Here is a 22,037-nt window from a genome sequence, read left to right on the forward strand (position 1 = left end):
TTCACGAAGTGTCTGTTAGATTGTGGGCCCGAGACAAGGGCATATGAACCTTTCTAACCCTATTTTCAGATACTGAATGAAACCAGCCCCCATTGACTCAACACCTTACCTAAAGATATATTTAACTTTATTAAACAAAAAAATGCAGTTATACCCCAATGGGGTTGTAGGCATGACATACAAATTAACAATTACTAAAACAGTACATCATAAAAAACAAAGAAGAACAAATTAATAAGACATTATATACATATGTACATATCATGCAGCTGTCGAGTCCACCCTCCTCAGTGACCATGACTTTTTAACAAATGGAGCAGCATACTGCATAATTAACGGACACGAAAGACATAAAATCAATTTATCAAAATTCTCCATATTATCTATATAAGAATTAGTATTTTTAACTTTCTGTAAAAATTCAAGTCTCAATTTTTCATTTTTTTTTTACATACAAACAGAACGTGTTCTTCATCGTCTATTTTATTTAAAAAAAAAATGTTGACATAAACGTTCCTCTTTCTTATATTTCTGTATCTGCCCCTTTCGATTTCCAAAATATGGTCACTTACCCTTTATTTAGTAAAACATTTCCTGATTTCAGAGTTATTTTTTATTAAATAAGGCTCAATTTCATATTTCTTTTTAACTTTACTATAAATAAATAATTTATTATTTTCTGTTAACGAATTCAATTTTTTTAAAAACAGTTTTTTATAATTTTCTTGCATAATTTCTTTTATCTGTATATTCAATTTCTTTTTTTTCTTTTAAAAAGTAAAAATTTTCAATATCACATATTTTTAAATTATTTTTTATATTGGTACAACCCGCAAATGATTTGCATGATATATTATAACCTGAAACCTGTGATAACCCAGTTCAAGACTATAGTAAAATCTGCTGAAACTATATTATATTGAATTCGTTAACAGAAAATAATAAATTATTTATTTATAGTAAAGTTAAAAAGAAATATTAAATTGAGCCTTATTTAATAAAAAATAACTCTGAAATCAGGAAATGTTTTACTAAATTAAGGGTAAGTGACCATATTTTGGAAATCGAAAGGGGCAGATACAGAAATATAAAAAAAGAGGAACGTTTATGTCAACATTGTTTTTTAAATAAAATAGACGATGAAGAACACTTCTTGTGTGTCAATTGATTCTAATGAAAAGTAAAATCACAAAAAAAAAGTAAAAAGATAACTGTTTCTTCTAAGTTATCAATGTTCATAGTTGTGTACATCGACGTTACATCATAGGCAATAAGGATGCATTCTTTTGTGACCTCGTGTGACTCTATTTTATTAATGAAGTCTTTTGTATCTTGAATGTAAAAGTTATGCCTCTTCAATAATGGTTTTAAGATTAGACCCAGTAATCTTTCAATGCGTCTGGTGGGAGAGTTACACTTATTGATGATTGGTCGGTAAGGAATGTTTATGTTTCTAACTATTTGACCAGTTCGGAATGCCTCATTAATTATTTCTAGATTAATTTTATGAACTTTTGGAAGAAGGTACATGTGTCCGTGTTTTGATTCATTATTATTCCTCAATAAATTATAAGTTTGTGAATCTATTTCTTTTTTCCTATATAGATTTTCAACAATATCTTTTATAGATTTGACAACAAGGTTCATTTATTTTCAACTTTTATTAAATGCGGTTCCTTCAACCAACATACGTAATGAATCTCAAGACTTATATATTATATTGAGACCATAATTATTATATGCCTTATAACTACAACTAAATAGTTTTGTAAATGTTGAAATTTGACCAATCTCTCTTGTTAATATGTATCCACATATTGGAGATTTATCATATATATATATGATATTATATTACTATTGATGTATCTATACCAGTGCCTGTATTAAAAATTACCATATTACCTATGTTTTATATTTATATTTATAGCTCAGCCTGCTATGAAGGTTTAACCACACACCCCAGGTGTAACAATATTTTCTCAATGTAAATCCAGGAAATAACACTGTAATTGCAGTTCATCTTTTATTATTGTGTTCTATTGATACCGAAATGATAGCTAGGTAATACCAATTAATAACTTATTTTTTCATCAATCCAAATTTCATCTAAATTAAATTCAGAAAATGAAAATACTTTCATCATTGTTGAAAACATTTAAACATTCTTTTTTATTTAAACAGATTGAAGCTCAAGTCAATTAATTTGTAAATCATTTAAAAAACTAAAAACAACAGTGCAAAAACAATAAATATGATACTTTTAAACATGATAATGTGAAGATTTTTTGTTCATTTTACAAAATAATATAATATGATAAAGAATGGAAATGGGGACTAAACCTAATACACGAGCATGTAAAATTCTCCTAATGAGGATGCTGCAAGATTCTTAAGAGATTGGGAAATCACAATACTAAATAATTATATAACTCTTAGTTATGCATCAGTAGATCAGGGTAATTTGAAATTGTTTATAAAGGACTGTTGATATGAGGTCGTTCACATTATTATTCGAATACTTCACTGCATGCATTTTTTTATTTCTATTTCAGTATAGTTTGTTTTTAAATTATTCACTACAAAATTTTTCATCAAATTTCACTCCAAAATCTCACTCCAAAAATTTCACTCCAAAATCTCACTCCAAAAATTTCACTCCAAAATCTCACTCCAAAAGTTCACTCCAACACTCCACTCCAATACTCCACTCTAACACTCCACTCCATACAATACATTATGCCCCAGAAATATATCCGCCGAGAAATTGTCAGCTATTCGGAATCTAAAGAAAAATAATAACATTATAATACGTAAAGCAGACAAAAACTCAACACTATGTTTTCTTGACAAAGACAACTATTTACGTGAAAGGTTAAGACAATTACATAATATATATTACGAAGAAATTGTTGAATCCAACGTAAAGGAGGTAGCTGAAACGGAATTTAGTATAATCAGAGACCTACATAATGATAATTATATTGATAATATAACATTCAAATATTTGAAAGAAAACATCAATACAACTAAAGTAGGAAAATTCTATCTGTTGCCTAAAATACATAAACTATCCCAAAATATACTATCAGAAATGGAGAGAAATGAAACAGCTAGACGAGAAAATTTAATCCCAGGCAGACCAATTGTATCACTGTGTGGTACGCCCCTACACAATATTGGGCACTATATCGATTATTTTCTTGTTCCACTCGTTAAAAAACAATATACATATATAAAAGATACGTCAAGTTTTATTAATTCGATTGAAAATATAAAACCCCAAAGAGACTGCTATCTAGTAACATTCGATGCAAAAAACATGTACACTTGCTTTACATTTAATGAAATACTAGAAGCCACTAACGCGGCACTGACCAATATTGATCCAAGTGAGTATGAAATCAAAGTTCCACCAAAGGACAGTATATACTTCGCCTATTAATGCTTATTCTAGAAAACAATGAATTTATTTTTAACAATAAACTTTACCGTGAAACCTTGGGCGTGCCGATGGGCGGATCGGCGTCTGCTGAATTGGCAGATCTTACAATGTTCGTCATTCTTGAAAACGTTTTACAACGCTTTAAGCACAGAAACAAAATGATAATGACTTCCAGATTTAGGGATGATGGCTGGATTATATATTCTAGACCTATAGAAGAAATACACGAACTATTTACAATAGCTAATACTGCACACCCGCACTTGAAGTTCACCTACGAATTTTCCCGTAATGAAACAATATTCTTGGACACTGTCATATATAAAGGAGAAAGATTCTTTAACGAAGGCGTACTAGACATTCAAACCTATTTCAAACCAACTGAAACATTTCAATATCTACACAGATACAGCTCACACCCGAAAAGTGTTTTCAAAGGATTTATCAAGGGTGAAGTATTGAGATACATCAGAAACACCAGTAGCAAAACGGAACTTAAAAAACAGTTAGAATCTTTTAAAACACGTCTCCTCAAACGAGGATATAAAATATCTGAAATCAACGAAATTTTTAATCAAACACAAAATATAGAAAGGAAAAACCTGCTTATACAACGCCAAACGAAACGGGAACAACCACTAGTTATGTAAACAAAATTCAACCCATCTATACAGAAACTGAAAAATATAATTACAAAACACTGGAACCTTATTTCATTAAAACCTAATTGTTTGAACATATTTAATCGCCAGCCTATTATAGCTTATAAAAGACATACAAATTTACAAGAACTATTATCAAAGCATTAGTGGGTATAGTTTGCTTAACCTTTCACAACACAATATGATACTGATCTCACAAAAAATAAATCATAATTAACTAATATGTTATTCAAAGACAACCGGTGTATGGTCCAATATAATATACGAAATAAAACAAAAAACATAAATAATACGCCAATATACAACTTATTGAGTCGACCACTGATGAAGCCGGACTCAGGGATCTTTTCCCAAAACACGGCAGAAACACCGGGCCTAACATTCATGCTCATGGGTGAGCTCGGATGGGCTATTTAAAAACAAATAGCATATGTATAAATGTTATTTGTCACTTTCCGGAGAAAAAACATTGACTTTTTTCAATTTATACATATTTTTTCCAATTACACATATCATTTCTTTTTGTTTTTAATAATAAATCAAATGCTTTTGGTTTCATTCATAAAAAAAACAATGATAACTAGGAACACAAACATTCTGTACAGTTCAAGACATTTTTAAAAGGAAGTTCAACTAATGTAAAAATGGTGGTTATGTACTTCCTGAGTCCATAAAAAGATAGTACACTGTACAAACTTGTCTGTACAGAGTACTATCTTTTTACCCGGAAGTAAAACACGAGATAGTACACTGTACCAACTTTCTGTACAGAGTACTATCTTTTTACCCGGAAGTAAAACAACAAGATAGTACTATGTACAAACTTTCTGTACAGAGTACTATCTTTTAACCAGGAAGTAAAACGACAAGATAGTACTATGTACCAACTTTCTGTACAGAGTACTATCTTTTAACCAGGAAGTAAAACAACAAGAAAGTACTATGTACAAACTTTCTGTACAGTACTATATAAAGTTTAAATAGTATTTTTGTCGGCTTACTTCGGCCATCGTATTACATGTGTGTTTTTTATTGTCAGAGACGAAACATTAAGATGTATAAATCAAGATAATAAATCATGTAGTTATGATTTGCAAAAAGAAAGATATTCTTTAGTCTATTGTAGTCTTGTTTTATTTATAATGAAGACATATCAGTCAACAAATAAGTGTCGTGTCTGTCTTCCCTCTCTACTTTATCTAAGCTATATAAACTTTAACATAAAAGTGCATTATAGCAGCTGAAATGCCACAACTGTCTCTTAAATTACTCAAAGTTTATGTCAATATCTTTCTTAACAGATTTCTTATTATATTTTTGTGTGTGTGTGTGTGTGTTTAATGATGGACTTTTATTATCTAAAACTTTTTTTTTTTAATTATTTCAACCTCCCTTTTCAATCAGTGTATTACCAAATGGAACACAGAAGAATATATTACATAAAATAACGATAAAACAAACCAAACAATTTCACTTTTTTTATAATTTATTACTTAATTACAAAATAAAAAAAATATTTTTTTCATAGAATTTGGAATATGTTTACGATAAAGAATGACATTCACGTGTATTTTTCTACATTTATAATTTCCACATAAATAGGAAGTTTAAAGGTTAAACCAGATGCTCCACAGGGCGCAGCTATATACGACCGCAGTGGTTGAACCCTGAACAGTTGGGGCAAGTATGGACACAACATTTAAGCTGGATTCAGCTCTAAATTTGGATTGTGATTAAATAGTTGACACATCATAGGTTTCTGACACAGAATGAATGTGGTCTAATGAACTTAAAATATTTTTTTTTGCCTTTGAGCAATTCACTATGCTGTTGAATATTAATCCTCTCAAAAAAATGTTTGAAGAAATTTTCTTTTTATTTATGAAATCTGAAATGAGAAAAATTTAACCCCCCCCCCCCATTTTTTTTCACATCCCCCTTTCCCTTTTTCCCAAACTGATCTCAATTCAAATTCCTAATGGAGTTTGCAACAATAACTACTCATTTAAATACATCATAAAATATTAAAATGTAAAATAAAGTGCTTGTTATCACTGAATGGTAAAGATTGTTTTAATTTATCAGTTGGTAGTAAAAGTGAATATACATTGTATATTGTATAAAACAATGATTTAAGTTGACTCAACGACTATTCTGGACAAAGAAAGATAACTCCAATTGAAAATTTCTTGCTATTGCACAATATTGTGCAATTAGATATTTCTTGCTATTGCGCAATACTGTGCAATTGAAAATATTTGCTATTGCACAATACTGTGCAATTGAAGATTTCTTGCTATTGCACAATACTGTACAATTGAAAATTGCTTGCTATTGCACAATACTGTGTGCAATTGAAGATTTCTTGCTATTGCTGAATACTGTGCAATTGAAAATGTCTTGCTATTGCACAATACTTAATATAATAATTTTGGATCCTGATTTGAACCAACTTGAAAACTGGGCCCATAATCAAAAATCTAAGTATATGTTTAGATTCAGTATATCAAAAAAGCCCAAGAATTCAATTTTTGTTAAAATCGAACTTAGTTTAATTTTGGACCCTTTGGACTTTAATGTAGACCAATTTGAAAACCGGACCAAAAATTAAGAATCTACATGCACAGTTAGATTTGGCATATCAAAACACCCCAATTATTCAATTTTTTATGAAATCAAACAAAGTTTAATTTTGGACCCCGATTTGGACCAACTTGAAAACTGGGCCAATAATCAAAAATCTAAGTACATTTTTAGATTCAGCATATCAAAGAACCCCAAGGATTCAATTTTTGTTAAAATCAAACTAAGTTTAATTTGGCCTTAATGTAGACCAATTTGAAAACGGGATCAAAAATTAAGAATCTACATACACAGTTAGATTCGGCATATCAAAGAACCTCAATTATTCAATTTTTGATGAAATCAAACAAAGTTCAATTTTGGATCCTTTGGGCCCCTTATTCCTAAACTGTTGGGACCAAACCTCCCAAAATCAAACCTAACCTTCCTTTTATGGTCATAAACCTTGTGTTTAAAATTCATAGATTTCTTTTTACTTATACTAAAGTTATGGTGCGAAACCCAAGAATAATGCTTATTTGGGCCCCTTTTTAGCCCCTAATTCCTAAACTGTTGGGACCAAAACTCCCAAAATCAATCCCAACCTACCTTTTGTGTTCATAAACCTTGTGTTTAAATTTCATTGATTTCTATTTACTTATACTAAAGTTATTGTACGAAAACCAAGAATAATGCTTATTTTGGGCCCCTTTTTAGCCTCTAATTTTAAACTGTTAGCACCAAAACTCCCAAAATCAATCCCAACCTTCCTTTTGTGGTCATAAACCTTGTGTCAAAATTTCATAGATTTCAATTTTCTTAAACTAAAGTTATAGTGCGAAAACCAAGAAAATGCTTATTTGGGCCCTTTTTGGCCCCTAATTCCTAAACTGTTGGGACCAAAACTCCCAAAATCAATCCCAACCTTCCTTTTGTGGTCATAAACCTTGTGTTAAAATTTCATAGATTTCTATTCACTTTTACTAAAGTTAGAGTGCGAAAACTAAAAGTATTCGGACGACGACGACGCAAGACGACGACGCAAGACACAAGACGACGACGACGCAAGACACAAGACGACGACGACGACGCCAACGTGATAGCAATATACGACGAAAAATTAAAATTTTTGCGGTCGTATAAAAAAGTAATAGAGTATTTCATATTTTTTTTCTGTATATTTTGACGGATTAGGTAGTTGATGTAGTGTACTGAACTTCTGAAGTGACAAATAGAAACGAAATAATTATATGCTAAAAATAAAATCATTATTTATGTAAACTTCTTTGAACAGGATGCACCCACTGCTAATATTTGCTAGTCTCTTGTCGACTGCATATGGTCATTATCTGACTGTTAATCACCATGTTGAGACTGGACAAGTGTTGAATGGAAATATTAATTCTGGGTTGGACATAGTACATCACCCACCTTTGACGGCCTATGGCAGCCTTATTAGACACGTAAAACCTGGAAAACCTGACGGCACTGGGGATATCTTTCACTTGGCACCATACTTCGGATATTCTGTATTGAGTGAACCAAATCACGTGTACAAATTTGGAAGTTTTTTCGGTAAGATTTAATTAATGAATTTAAAATAATAATTTAAGGTCAATCTAATTATAATATAGATCTCTGATTTCGTTATCCTCGTATATAGAAATAAGAAGATATGGTATGCATGATTGCAAATGAGACGATTGCAAATGAGACAACTCTCAATCCAATTTCTAATGTGTTAAAAGTGAACAATTATAGGTAAAAGTACGGCCTTTTTCAACACATACAAACGAGCACGCGAGTTATTATAGATTTGATTTTAGAGTTTGGATTTAAGAAATATACTGAGACTATTCAGTGATCTCAGATATATAATAGTATTTATCAACTGTGATTTTGTGTGACGGGAATCGTCCGTAATATAAATATATATTGAAATCGTAGTTTAATACGCAGTATTGACTTTCAAGAGTGTTATTTTATAGACTTTTTTTACAAAGTTTGCATATACAATATAACGGTTAAAGACAGGTTATGTACAATATAACGGTTAAAGACAGGTATATTGTACAGCCACTCTTTGTGTAAAAAATATCTTCTGAATACCATTTTAAAAGTACACAAAAAGTTCGAAAATAAGTCTGTGGACCATTTTGCAACATACCGGATTAAGGGGGCGGGGATGCCCTCATATAGAGCTAAACTATAGTTAATTCAAACTGTTTACCTGCTCTACTTCAAACTTTGTCTTACTGCTGAAAAATATCAGAATTTTGACTGAAAAAAACATCATTTCTGTCATAAGACCGGTCCTGGCCCTTTGTCTCAAGTTACGATCATGTCTTTTTGCTTCTGTATAAAGAAAAAAGAGATATGGATTGTTTGCAAACGAGGCATTTATCCACCAAACTTCAAATTACATAGCGGTGTAAGCAATTAAAGGTAACCGTATGGCCTTCAACATTGTGAACATACAGAATATGTACAGTTGGTTGTAAGATGCCCCGACACTGAAACAATTCAATTGAGAAAACCAACGGCCTAATTCGTAAGTATAATAGACAGTACTCACCGCAGATTCTGATAGCTTATTCAAGGCCAATAACAATTAACAAATAGATCATGTTCTTGCAAACTTAAGTATCAATCATCAAGTTTACATCCAAAAACCATCGGGTTTAGTTTAAACAGAGACGTATATATGTCTCTTGTTTAATTAAGAGACAGCAAAATACACGTCTTTGTGCAATGCCAAAAAATATAAGTAAACGTTAACATTATCGAATAAATGAAGGATATTTAGATATGATTTTAGTTTTTCAAAAGCAAAATCAATGTTAATACCAATAAAAACAGTATTTTAAATGTCACGACTTCGTTAAAGTGTAAAAGGGTTGAAAAATATTCTCTTGAAATTGATAGATTAGGAAATTAATCCTACATTTAATTGTATAAAAAAAACGGTCATATATAAGTCATAAACATATATCTTAGGTGTTTCAAAGCACTAATATTTTTTTATTTTGTGTTTCTTTAGAACATTTTGAAAACTTGAGGTTACATGGTTTTTAAAGCTTGTACAAAGAAAAAAAAAGTGAACATTTGATTGGCTTACTTACTCATTGCCAGGTGAGCGGCAGCCATTTTGAAAATTCCAAAGTCAAAGACCGCATCAACAGATGTCTATTAACATTTTTGTAAAGTTTCATGAATTTTTGAGCATTTTGAATTTTTTTAATTTTTAGCTCACCTGGCCCGTAGGGCCAATTGAGCTTTTCTCATCACTTTGCGTCCGTCGTCCGTCGTCGTCGTCCGGCGTCGTCTGTTAACTCTTACAAAAATCTTCTCCTCTGAAACTACTAAGCCAAATTTTACCAAACTTAGCCACAATCATCATTGGAGTATCTAGTTCAAAAAATGTGTCCGGTGACCCGGCCAACCAACCAAGATGGCCGCCATGGCTAAAAATAGAACATCGGGCAAAATGTAGATTTTGGCTTATAACTCTGAAACCAAAGCATTTAGAGCAAATCTGACATGGAAAAATTGTTCATCAGGTCAATGTCTATCTGCCCTGAAATTTTCAGATGAATCGGACAACTCGTTGTTGGGTTGCTTGTTGGGTTGCTGCCCATGAATTGGTAATTTTAAGGAAATTTTGTCGTTTTGGGTTATTATCTTGAATACTATTATAGATAGAGATAAACTGTAAACAGCAATAATGTTCAGCAAAGTAAGATCTACAAATAAGTCAACATGATCAAAATGATCAGTTGACCCCTTAAGAAGTTATTGCCCGTTATAGTTATTTTTCACCAATTTTTCGTAAATGTTGTAATCTTTTACAAAAATCTTCTCCTCTGAAACAGCTAAGCCAAATTTTACCAAACTTAGCAACAATTATCATTGGAGTATCTAGTTTAAAAATTATGTCCGGTGACCCGGCCTACCAACCAAGATGGCCGCCAAGGCTAAAAATAGAACATAGGGGTAAAATGTAGATTTTGGCTTAAAACTCTGAAACCAAAGCATTTAGAGCAAATCTCAAAAGGGGTTACATTGTTTATCTAGCCAATATTTATCTGCTCTGAAATTTTCAGATGAATTGGACAATAGGTTGTTAGGTTGCTGCCCCTCAATTGGTAATTTTTAAAGAAATTTTGCTGGTTTTTGTTATTATCTTGAATATTGGTAGGCCTATAGATAGAGATAAACTGTCAACAGCAATAATGTTCAGAAAAGTAAGATCTACAAATAAGTCAACATGACCTAAATGGTCAGTTGACCCAAATGGTCAGTTGATCCCTCTCAAAGAGTTATTGCCCTTTATAGTCAATTTTTTAATAATTTTCATTAATTTTATAAATTTTTGTAAATTTTTACAAAATATTTTCCTCTGTGTAACTAAAGGGCCAAGTTTATTATAGATAGAGAAAATTGCAAGTAGCAAGAATGTTCAGTAAAGTATATAAGATCTACAAACACATCACCATCATCAAAACACAATTTTGTCATGAATCTATCTGCATGTGTCCTTTGTTTAATACATTTGTGCACTTAGACCAAGGTGAGCGACACAGGCTCTTAAGAGCCTCTAGTTTGTTATTTCCATGGTAACGGGTACCATTTCCAAAATTCCAAAGACAGATGTCACTTTGCGACATGTCACGTTACACATCTATTAAGTTGTACAAGGTTTGATCTAATATTCTTGCAAGAAATACAGCTTCAATGTGTTTTCCCATAGGGCCAATGTTAAAGAAACGAACAATAACAATATGTCACCCCAACTCCGTTGAGGGTGCCACAATTAAATAAAGAAAGACTAAAATGGGAAAATCAATGGTGGTATTACACCTCAAAAACATCCAGAGTTTCGGCACTCCAAAAATAGCATTATTTTCATATGCTTAATTACAACAATTATTAACGAGGTACATTTTGTAGTTAATGGGAGTAAGGGAACTTAACAACACACAGATAAGAAGTAGAACAGTAAATAGAAGCTGAGTTGAAACTAAATTTGAACGAGTGTTTGTGTAGTTACATACTACATGTTAGGAACTTTAAAATTTATCGAGGAGGTCTTAAACACAGCTGTGGTAGTGACATGATTATTCAATACATGTATTTGACTCTCTGTGTTTAAACTGCACTTTTGATCAATTCAGTTTGGCATAGTAATTATCTCTATTGGAAACAACAGAACATTTCAAATCAAAGAAAATTTCCAGATTTCAAATATTTGTTTCATTTTTGCTTTGGATTACTTCAATTGAAAAGGAGTAGGTCCGGTAAGGGCCGATTTTAGCCTCAAATTTCAGGTTCATCTAACGAAATATTTTGGACACTTTTTTAAGCACTTAAATGTCTATTTCAATTGATTTAATTAGTTAATGTGAAAGATTTTAACTGATTAAGTCATTAAACACTCTCCGATTCAAGCTTAAATATGAAAAATCTATCAAAATATGCAAACAAACGTCACTTTTGAGATGGTTTTTGTCAAAAATGAAAGTTCATCCTTAACCTTTATATATGATATGTATTATCATTAAATACAACTTACATTTCAATATTATGAATGAACACGAATGCGAACACTTTCACTTAAGACGGAAACCGTCTCAAGTTCAACTAAAATGCTAAAATTTTGAAGATTTCAGTAATTTAGCACGACTTAATGATGTTAGTACCCGATATATGTGAATTATATTGTCAAAAAACAGCCCATATTTGTGTAGCAGAAGTATTCTACTTCCCAATAAATAGCTAAAAGATTACATTTTCACAATTTTGTAAAACTGCAATATTTTGGGGCCAAAAAGGGGTCTTACTGAACTTACTCCTTTGTTGGAAACATTTTGTAATACATACGTATTATCAAAACTATTTCAGCATCGAAAGCTGGTGTATACAACTGTGCAACATATTGCTATGATACATATTTTATGAAGTACTGAACACATCTGGAAATATAGTCAAACAAACTAATTCCTGGTTTTTGCAGACAAATTGACTTTCAAAGATATATAATATATAATTGCTATAGAATGTCTGTATTTGATTTTTAAGTATTATTGTTTCGCCACTTTTATTCATGATTGAAAAATTAGTTGTAGTAAAAAATAAAGTTCTATAACTTTCTAGGAAAGGATGTCGTCATTCATACTAAAAAAAAATGTTTATCCGCTCCATGCATTTTTTAAGCTCGACGTTACTTTTGACGTTTTTTACGATATTATATATATGTAGTTTTTGATTGATTGCACCGCATAGGAGTAAAAGTGAAAATGTCACAAAAAAATTAAATTATGGTACTATATATAACATTAGAGTATTACACAAACTATATGCAAACACTTTTGCGGTGCGTTCGTCTTTAAACGTTACATATTTTGAGGTGTTTGATGCTCATATAATGTATTGACTTTCCTGCATGCATCTCAGAAGCACGCAGTGTATCATATTTTAAATAGGTGTATGTCAAGAGAGTAAAAAAAACTAGGTAAAGATTCATATAATCCATCACCTTGTATATAATAAAGTCAACGAGGCTTTAAATACAAATTTATGTAAGTTTTATAAATTTACATATAATACGTCAAAAGGGTAACAAAAGTCAACATACATATTGAATCATAGTATAAAAGTACAACCACTAGTACTAGAACATTCAACTTTTCCGAGAGAAACTTGAATAGTCGTGTTAACACCGAACAGTATATATGTTTTCATACAGACAGACTTGGTACAGCCACACAATGCGGTGGGGTTAGACCAGTCTTTAAACGTACAGAATTTAAGAATGCTTCCATTTCTTATAGTAAACGCAGGAGGATTTTCCAGAGGCGGATTTAGGGGGGGGGCAGGGGGCCCTGGCCCCCCCTTTTTGGGAAAACATTTGGTTGCTTATATAGGGAATCACTGAAGCGTGACTGGAGCGGGCCCCCTCTTAGGTCAGTCAGTGGGCCCCCACTTATGAGAATTTCTGGATCCGCCACTGTTTTCTATGATTGAATGTCAATTAACCTGTTTCTAATTTGTATATTTCGATGCTACCACAGGTACTTGCTGGCAAAACAATTTTTTAATCCCCTTTTTATTCGACCGCAAAAATTTAAAAAATAAATTGGTCGTATATATTGGTATCATGTCGTCGTCGTCGTCGTCGTCAGCGTCGTCCGAAGACAGATGATTTCCGGATAATAACTTTAGTATAAGTGAAGAGAAATCAAGAAAATTTAAACACAAGGTTTATAACCAATAAAGGAAGGTTAGAATTGATTTTGGGGGTTTAGGAATTAGGGGCCAAAAAAGGGGCCCAAATAAGCATTTTTTGTAGTTTCCAGACAAGAACTTGTGTTAAAGTGTATGAATCTCTCTGAAATAATACCACAAGTTTCCATTATTCAAAGAAGTGGTTATGATTGAATTTGGGGGGTTATGGCTCAAACCATTTAGGAATCAGGGTTCGACCACTGCGCTCGTATCAGGCTGCGCTCAGCGAAGCATTTTTTTTTCTTTTCTAAAATCCGTATTATTTTTATTTTTTTTCTATTAATTTCAATTATTTACGCGTGTTTCTGTATGATATATATGGTCACTGATATACTATATATGCATGGAGAGCTCTCTGTCATATGAACATAAATATACTAGAAATGATCTTTAGTACCCATTTTTTTAGGGGCCAGCTAAAGCCCGCCTCTGATTGTGGAGTTTTATCGCTGCTTTGAAGACTCGTTAGTGGCTTTTGGCTGTTTTCTACTCTTTGGTGCGATTGTTGTCTCATTGATCATGACACATTCCCCAATTCCATTCTCTATTTTGTGTATTTTGTATTTACTATCAATTCCAAATTTGACTATCCACAGCGGTCACTGGTATATTAAATAGATATGAGGTTATTCATCTTGTGTATCCGTACTTTTTTTTATTGTTTCGTGTAATCATACAAATTTTATGTCTCATTTTTTTAAAATGTTTCTTTTTGTTCATTCCAGGTGGAAGAAGAACCAACCACAAGAATTACTGAACATTGTCAGACAGAATTGGTGCCAATCATAAATAATAATAAAAAACAAGAATGTGTCCTCAGTACACGAATGCCCCACTCGCACTATAATTTTCTATGTTCAGTGGACCGTGAAATTGGGGTAAAATCTCTAATTTGGTATTAAAATTAGAAAGATCATATCATAGGGAACATGTGTACCAAGTTTGAAGTCGATTGGACTTCAACTTCATCAAAAACTACCTCGACCAAAAACTTTAACCTGAAGCGGGACAGACGGACGAACGAACTAACGAACGGACGAACGAACGAACGGACGCAAAGACCAGAAAACATAATGCCCCTCTACTATCGTAGGTGGGGCATAAAAACCTTTACTGATCTATTTCTATTTTTTATTTATTTAAATACCATCTCTCAACTGAAGAGGTTATTCGAGGAAAAGAAATTCATGTTGGAAAAATACGTCAAGGATAACTAGAATCAGAAAAATTTTGGACTGTACACCAGTCCAAACAAACCAGCACAATCCAATCTCTTCCCACGGTACACCAGATCCAACCAACCAACAACACTCAATTCTTCCGATGGTTCACCATACCAAACCAACCAATATCATTCAATTATTCCGATGATACACCAAACCGAACCAACCAACCAACACTCAATTATTCCGATGATACACCATACCAAAACCAACCAACATCATTCAATAAATATTGGACGGTACATCAGACAAAACCAACCAACATCATTCAATTCCTCCGAAACATAAATATTGGACGGTACACCAGACAAAACCAACCAACATCATTCAATTCCTCCGAAACATAAATATTGGACGGTACAGCAAACCAGACCAACCAACATCATGCAATTCCTCCGAAACATAAATATTGGACGGTACATCAGACAAAACCAACCAACTTCATTCAATTCCTCCGAAACATAAATATTAGACGGTACACCAGACCAGACCAGACCAACCAACATCATTAGGTTCCTCCGAAAGGGGACTGTATCGAAACCCTTGAAGAAAGTAGATGAACTAATTCGAATACGGGGGAACATTTCTCGATTGTAAATATCGGAAAACCAACCACTTTAAAAAATATTTATCGATTGTTCAATTGTTTTATAGATACTAATTTGGTTTGAAAGTTTGCTTACTTTCATTAATCTTTAAAAAGACGGATTTTCGGATTTATAAAACTTAAACTTACTAGATTGAAAGACTTATTTTTCCTCGGAATAAACTTATACATGTATATGGAGAGGTTGCTAATGACATACCAGTTGGCTTGAATTCCACTATACGTCTATTTGCAGATGACACCATTTCATATTTTGTAATATAATTTATCTATCAGGGATTTGGAAACACATGGAAACGGCTTTTTATCCCAACCAGTGTGATTTTCTATCCATTAGCCGAATAAAGATCCATGCAAATACAAAAAAGAAGTATGTATACTGGGGCTAATGAGTTAGCAGCTGAAGTCTACCGATTCTTCTGATAGAGACCGGTGGAAAACTTCAGGAAAAGGCAAAAAAAATCATTAACACATGGCAAGAGTAAAATTTCTTTGTTCTTACTGTGCTATAATCTAGATAATGCACAGCAAAGGTGTGCATTAACTACCTCAGATATACCGCATAGTTCAAATCTATTTTTACCTTTAGGGGCGGTTCCCGGATTTTGAAAGGGGCGTTATTCTATCAAATTAAAAAAAAAACAAGAATGTGTCCATAGTACACGAATGCCCCACTCGCACTATCATTTTCTATGTTAAGTGGACCGTGAAATTGGAGTCAAAACTTTAATTTGGAATTAAAATTAGAAAGATCATATCATAGGGAACATGTGTACTAAGTTTCAAGTTGATGTAACTTTAACTTCATCAAAAACTACCTTGACCAAAAACTTTAACCTGAACTTCGCACTATTATTTTCTATATTCAGTGGACCATGAAATTGGGGTCAAAACTATAATTTGGCAGTAAAATTAGAAAGATAATATCATGGGGAACATGTGTACTAAGTTTCAAGTTGATTGGACTTCAACTTCTTTAAAAACTACCTTGACCAAAAACTTTAACCTGAAGCGGACGGACAAACGGAGGCACAGACGGACGGACGGACGGACGGACGGAAGAACGGAGGCACAGACCAGAAAACATAATTCCCCTCTACTATCGTAGGTGGGGCATAAATATCACCGAGTGTAGCGAGACTAAAGACAATATTGACGATTTTAAGCTAAAACACCGTACTTTGTCCAATCCAAGGGTAAACGACCCGTTCGCCCCCACCCCCGAATCCGCCATCTGAACGACTTTTTGAATAATTATTCCTATAAAGAGACTATATTTGGATCGGATTTAATGAGGACCATATTAAAGTTTGTTTTAAAACTGGGTGATTAGCTGGAGATCAATCAGACTTCATTTAGATGGACGTGTCTTAAAAAGTAATACAGTAGATTAAAAAAAATGGGGGGGGGGGGGGGGGGGATTGCGGGGAGTAAAAGGTTTTGAAAGAGAAACATATTTTCTGTTTATTTAACCTTTTAAATTTAGGTATTACAACATCTTCCTCGGTTCTTTTAAGCATATCATTGAGGGAAAGATATTCAAAAGAAATTAATCTTATTCAAACTCAACAACCCTTGCAGTTATGTTTTTTTTTCATACACCGATTTGAAAGTACACAATTTATCAAAGTCTTAATCGTCACCAATTAAATAAAAATGGGGAATAAATTAACGGAAACGATTTAAAAACATATACCATTAAATCGCTATTTTAGAATGAGTCTAAATATAAAAAAAGATTAATTTAAAACTTACCAAAGTCGTATTTCCCCCTTTCTTTACCCTACAAGAAACTTTCCTAGGACCCGTGGATTGGAGAATAACGTCCACATTTCTAAAACGTTCACGTAAATTGATTGCGTCATGTGTTAAAACAGTTATTGGCCAATCAAATCGGTATATGTAATTTAATCTGCACAGCACGAGATGACCCAATAACCCGAACTCCTACGTCGTTCGGGTTATTGGGTCATCTCGTGCTGTGCAGATTAAATGACATATACCGACTTGCTTGATCAATAACTATAACCAAACTTCTTATTTTGCTTCATCACTGCAGTTAGTTAACAATAACTCCCCAGCCTATTTTTCAAATTTTATCCCAAATATGGCCGACCACCTGCCAAGAAAGTTACCTCATATATACCTGCACGAACGAAAAAATAACATAGTATGACAGTGTTCTTCCTACTACTGCCCCTCTTTGTCGCAGACACGCTACCGATTCATATTAGAAATTATACCTTTCCTTTTATTTTTAGAAAATTCGTGAAGCCATAAATATTTTTACAATGGTAGTAGACTAGGAAAATTTTGCTATTTTTTGTTCGCTTTGGAGATCCCGTTTGTGGTCAAGTTATCAGAATTCCAATGGGGACTAACTGTGCACCACTTATTGCGGACCTGTTTCTGTATTGTTATGAGTTACAATTTAAGACTAAAATCAGCAAAGACCTATCGAAACAACATCTGATACAAATATTTAACAATACTATTTGGATGATATATTGGCTCTCAATTATGACTACGTCAGTATGTATATACTAAAGAAATTTATCCTGTTGAACTAACTTTAAATAAAGCTAATACTAATAATGAACACTACCCTTCCCTTGTCGCCATCTTATGGTGTTGTGTTTATATATCTGAACTTGGAAGATTTGCTCGTGCGTATAACAACCTATTAGATTTCAGCGAGAGAAATTTGTGTATTACTGAAAAAATTATTACACCAGGGTTTTCGATATCACAAACTAGTCAAAACATTTACTTATTTTCTCATCGGTACAAGGACATCATTCGTAAATATAATTTAACATGCAACCATCTTATACGTTCAGGTATTTCAGTCACATCCAATTTTTTTATGGTAATATTATTTACAAAGCACAAAAATGTCGACATTCACATCAAAAGCTAACAAAACCTTTAATTTGTCAAAAGTGAAAATTCACTTGTTTTCCTATCATAATTAAACTGTCATATTGTAATTTTTATGAAATTATTTTCACAATAAAATATTGTTTTTACTATATAATTACTTTTTTTTTATTTTCACAGGCATGTACGATTAAGGATCATAAGGGTACAATTAAGACAGTTTCCGCGCCCACCTTCACCGGTTCAACACACCGTCTTTAAAAATATGGGCTGAAATAACCTGCGGTAAAAAAATATATATCTTCTTAGCGTTATGTACAGACATAAGATTACAAGCTTATATTAAAACACAGTCACTCAAGCAAATATAACCTTAATTCATCTTATAAGTAACTAGAGCACTCGACTCTACTTTAAACAAGAATGTGTCCCCAGAACACGGATCTCGCACTATCATTTTCTATGTTCAGTGGACCATGAAATTGGGATAAAAACTCTAAGTTGGCATCAAAATTAGAAAGATCATATCATAGTGTACTATGTTTTAAGTTGGTTGGACTTCATCTTCATCAAAAACTGCCTTGACCAAAAACTTTAACCTGAAGCAAGACGGACGGACGAACGGACGCACAGACCGGAAAACATAATGCTCCTCTACTATCGTAAGGGGGGGGGGGGCATAAAAACTGAAAGATTGATATATTATAAATCATGTTAATTGTGGTTAAGAAGCGTGTGTGTACCTTTAGGAAACAACTAATAGATCTGCATGTATATATTTAGCTAATGCATACATCTCCGCGCTATAGCTTTTTAAGAATCTTTTTATAATAATGCGGCGTAAAGTTAAGATATCACCGACCAATCAGTCAATAACTCCAATCCAATAGTATCCGGAAAAGTACGCTTATTCAATGACATTCTTGAAATCGGGTCACCATGACAGATCTAGATGTAGGGTATCGTAATGGTCCATAATCGGTCGAGGTTTTGTCGAAAGTAAACTACGGTTAACATTTGCGCCCAAATCGGAGAGGGAACAGGGTAAAGGGTGACAGGGAGAGAGGGGTGGGAGAAAGGAGAGAGAGGGGCGGGAGAAAGGAGAGAAGGGACAGAAGAAAGGAGGAAAGAGAGACACAAATGTATATATATATATTTTTTTTTAATTTAGCTGGAAAAAAATTATTTTATTAAATTAGTTACAAAAAGCTTCAAGAAAGTGTTAATAAAACGTTAATTTACAAAAAATAATAACTCCGAGGAAAATTTAAAAAAGAAAGTCAAATGGCAAAATAAAAAGCACATACAAATCAAACAAATGGATAACAACTGTCATACCCTTACTGATAAAATCAGCCTCCTGCAAATAGTTGCTGCATGTTTGCAGCAAACTTTCTGCAGACTTGCAGTGAACACAGAGTCTGTAGTTGCGACATGTTTGCTGCAAATAAGCTGCAGGTCTGCTGCAAACAATTTATCATGCAAATGATTGTTTGCTGCAGTCCTGCTGCAAACATTTATATTCCTGACTTTGTACAGGCATTTTATTGTGTAGAAGATGGTTCGTACAAGTATCTGGATGCTTCGTATAAGTATCTAGATGCTTCGTACAAGTATCTAGATGCTTCGCACAAGTATCTAGATGCTTCGCACAAGTATCTAGATGCTTCGCACAAGTAACTAGATGCTTCCTCAAGTATATCGATGCTACGCAAAAGTATCTTGATGCTTCGCACAAGTATCTTGATAGTTTTAATAAGCATCTAGTTAATATGACTAACTATCTAGATGGAAATAGTTAAACTGAATACAAATACTTTTCCATTTGCTTAAAAATATCTAGAGTTCTTGACCATCTAGATACTTCAACGAAACATCTAGGTATTAACACGAACTATCTAGATACTAGATGGTTATGCAAAGTATCTAGATGGAACCATCACTATTTTGACATGAACGGCCACTCATAGACACATATCACCATCCTTGTTTCTTAAATAAAATGCTTCAAAGTTGACCGATATGCATAGAATTTGGCAAAAAAAAGCTGACGTTACTGAATATAGAGAAACGTTATTTTTACTCGGAGGCATTGAACAATATGTAGTTCGGGATCTGTATGGTGTTTGTTATTTTGTTTTCATTTCCCCTGTCTGGTTTCCTAAATTTCCTATTTATTCTACTAGAAAAAAAAACATATCTAAACTTAATCCTACCAAACTAGACAAAGATAATGCCACCACACCTGCCATGCGGTGAATTGCTTTAAAAATTTGATTAAGTAAACAGTCATTTTCATGTACAATTTGTATTGATTGATTTGAGGCTGCAAAATGTCTGGTGGCAAATATTTCAGGCATGTTCAGGACGAAACAATACAATCTGAAAAGAGTTGTGTCTAAGACACATTTTTAATGCAGCCATATATATATATACTAAAACCAGGTACATAATAAAAAGTTGAAGCTAAAAAAAGAAATATAACACTAAGAAATAAGTTGACGTATAAACCCTTAGCTATATACGAAGTGAGAATCGGGGAGTCAAATGGACACGGGTAAAACAGTATGCTCCCGGCATTAAGCTTATATGATGATGTTCTATTTAAAAAGGCATTTGGTGATAAAATATACTAGTCAACAAAAGAAACGATGCAAGGCCATGTATTTTCTATATATAATGAAATTGGATAAACTGTACCAAGGTTAATAATTGTCCTATTGGTATAATTTTTACAGAGTGTTATTTTCTCATCAAAACCATTGATTTAAGGGGAAAAAAGCCAAGAAAAATATTATTGAAAAATTGATATCAGAACTTAAAACACTTTTAAATTTAAACATGGTCTGCTGAAAATTTTGAAAGCCTTTGCAGATATTTGAATACTTTTTCTTATTCCGCAAAATAAATTTGACCCCAGTTTTCAATAACTCGGAATTTTCTAACTTTCCAATTTAGTAAAATTCTTTAAATCACATGAGTTTGCTTTGTTAATGAATGTGTTGCATTGGATATTTAAACAGTTTTTCCTATTCATTATATTTTATGATTAATTTTAATTTAAACTTTTAAAAGATCAAATTATTCGTTCATTGTGTGTTAATTTGCGTTTTTTTGGTTGAGTTAAGCCTTCCAATTGATATTTTATAGTGTGTTTTTCTATGTTGTGATGTTATACTATAGTTTCAGAAAAGGGAGAAGGTTTGGTACCATTAAAACGTTTAATCCCGCTGCAAATGTTTGCACCTGTCCTAAGTCAGGAATCTGATGTACAGTAGTTGTCGTTTGTTTATGTAGTTCATACGTGTTTCTCGTTTCTCGTTTTTATATAGATTAGACCGTTGGTTTTCCCGAAAGTTTAATGGTTTGACATTACT

The sequence above is a fragment of the Mytilus galloprovincialis genome, chromosome 4 (genome assembly GCF_965363235.1).
Source record: "Mytilus galloprovincialis chromosome 4, xbMytGall1.hap1.1, whole genome shotgun sequence".
NCBI lineage: Eukaryota > Metazoa > Mollusca > Bivalvia > Mytilida > Mytilidae > Mytilus > Mytilus galloprovincialis.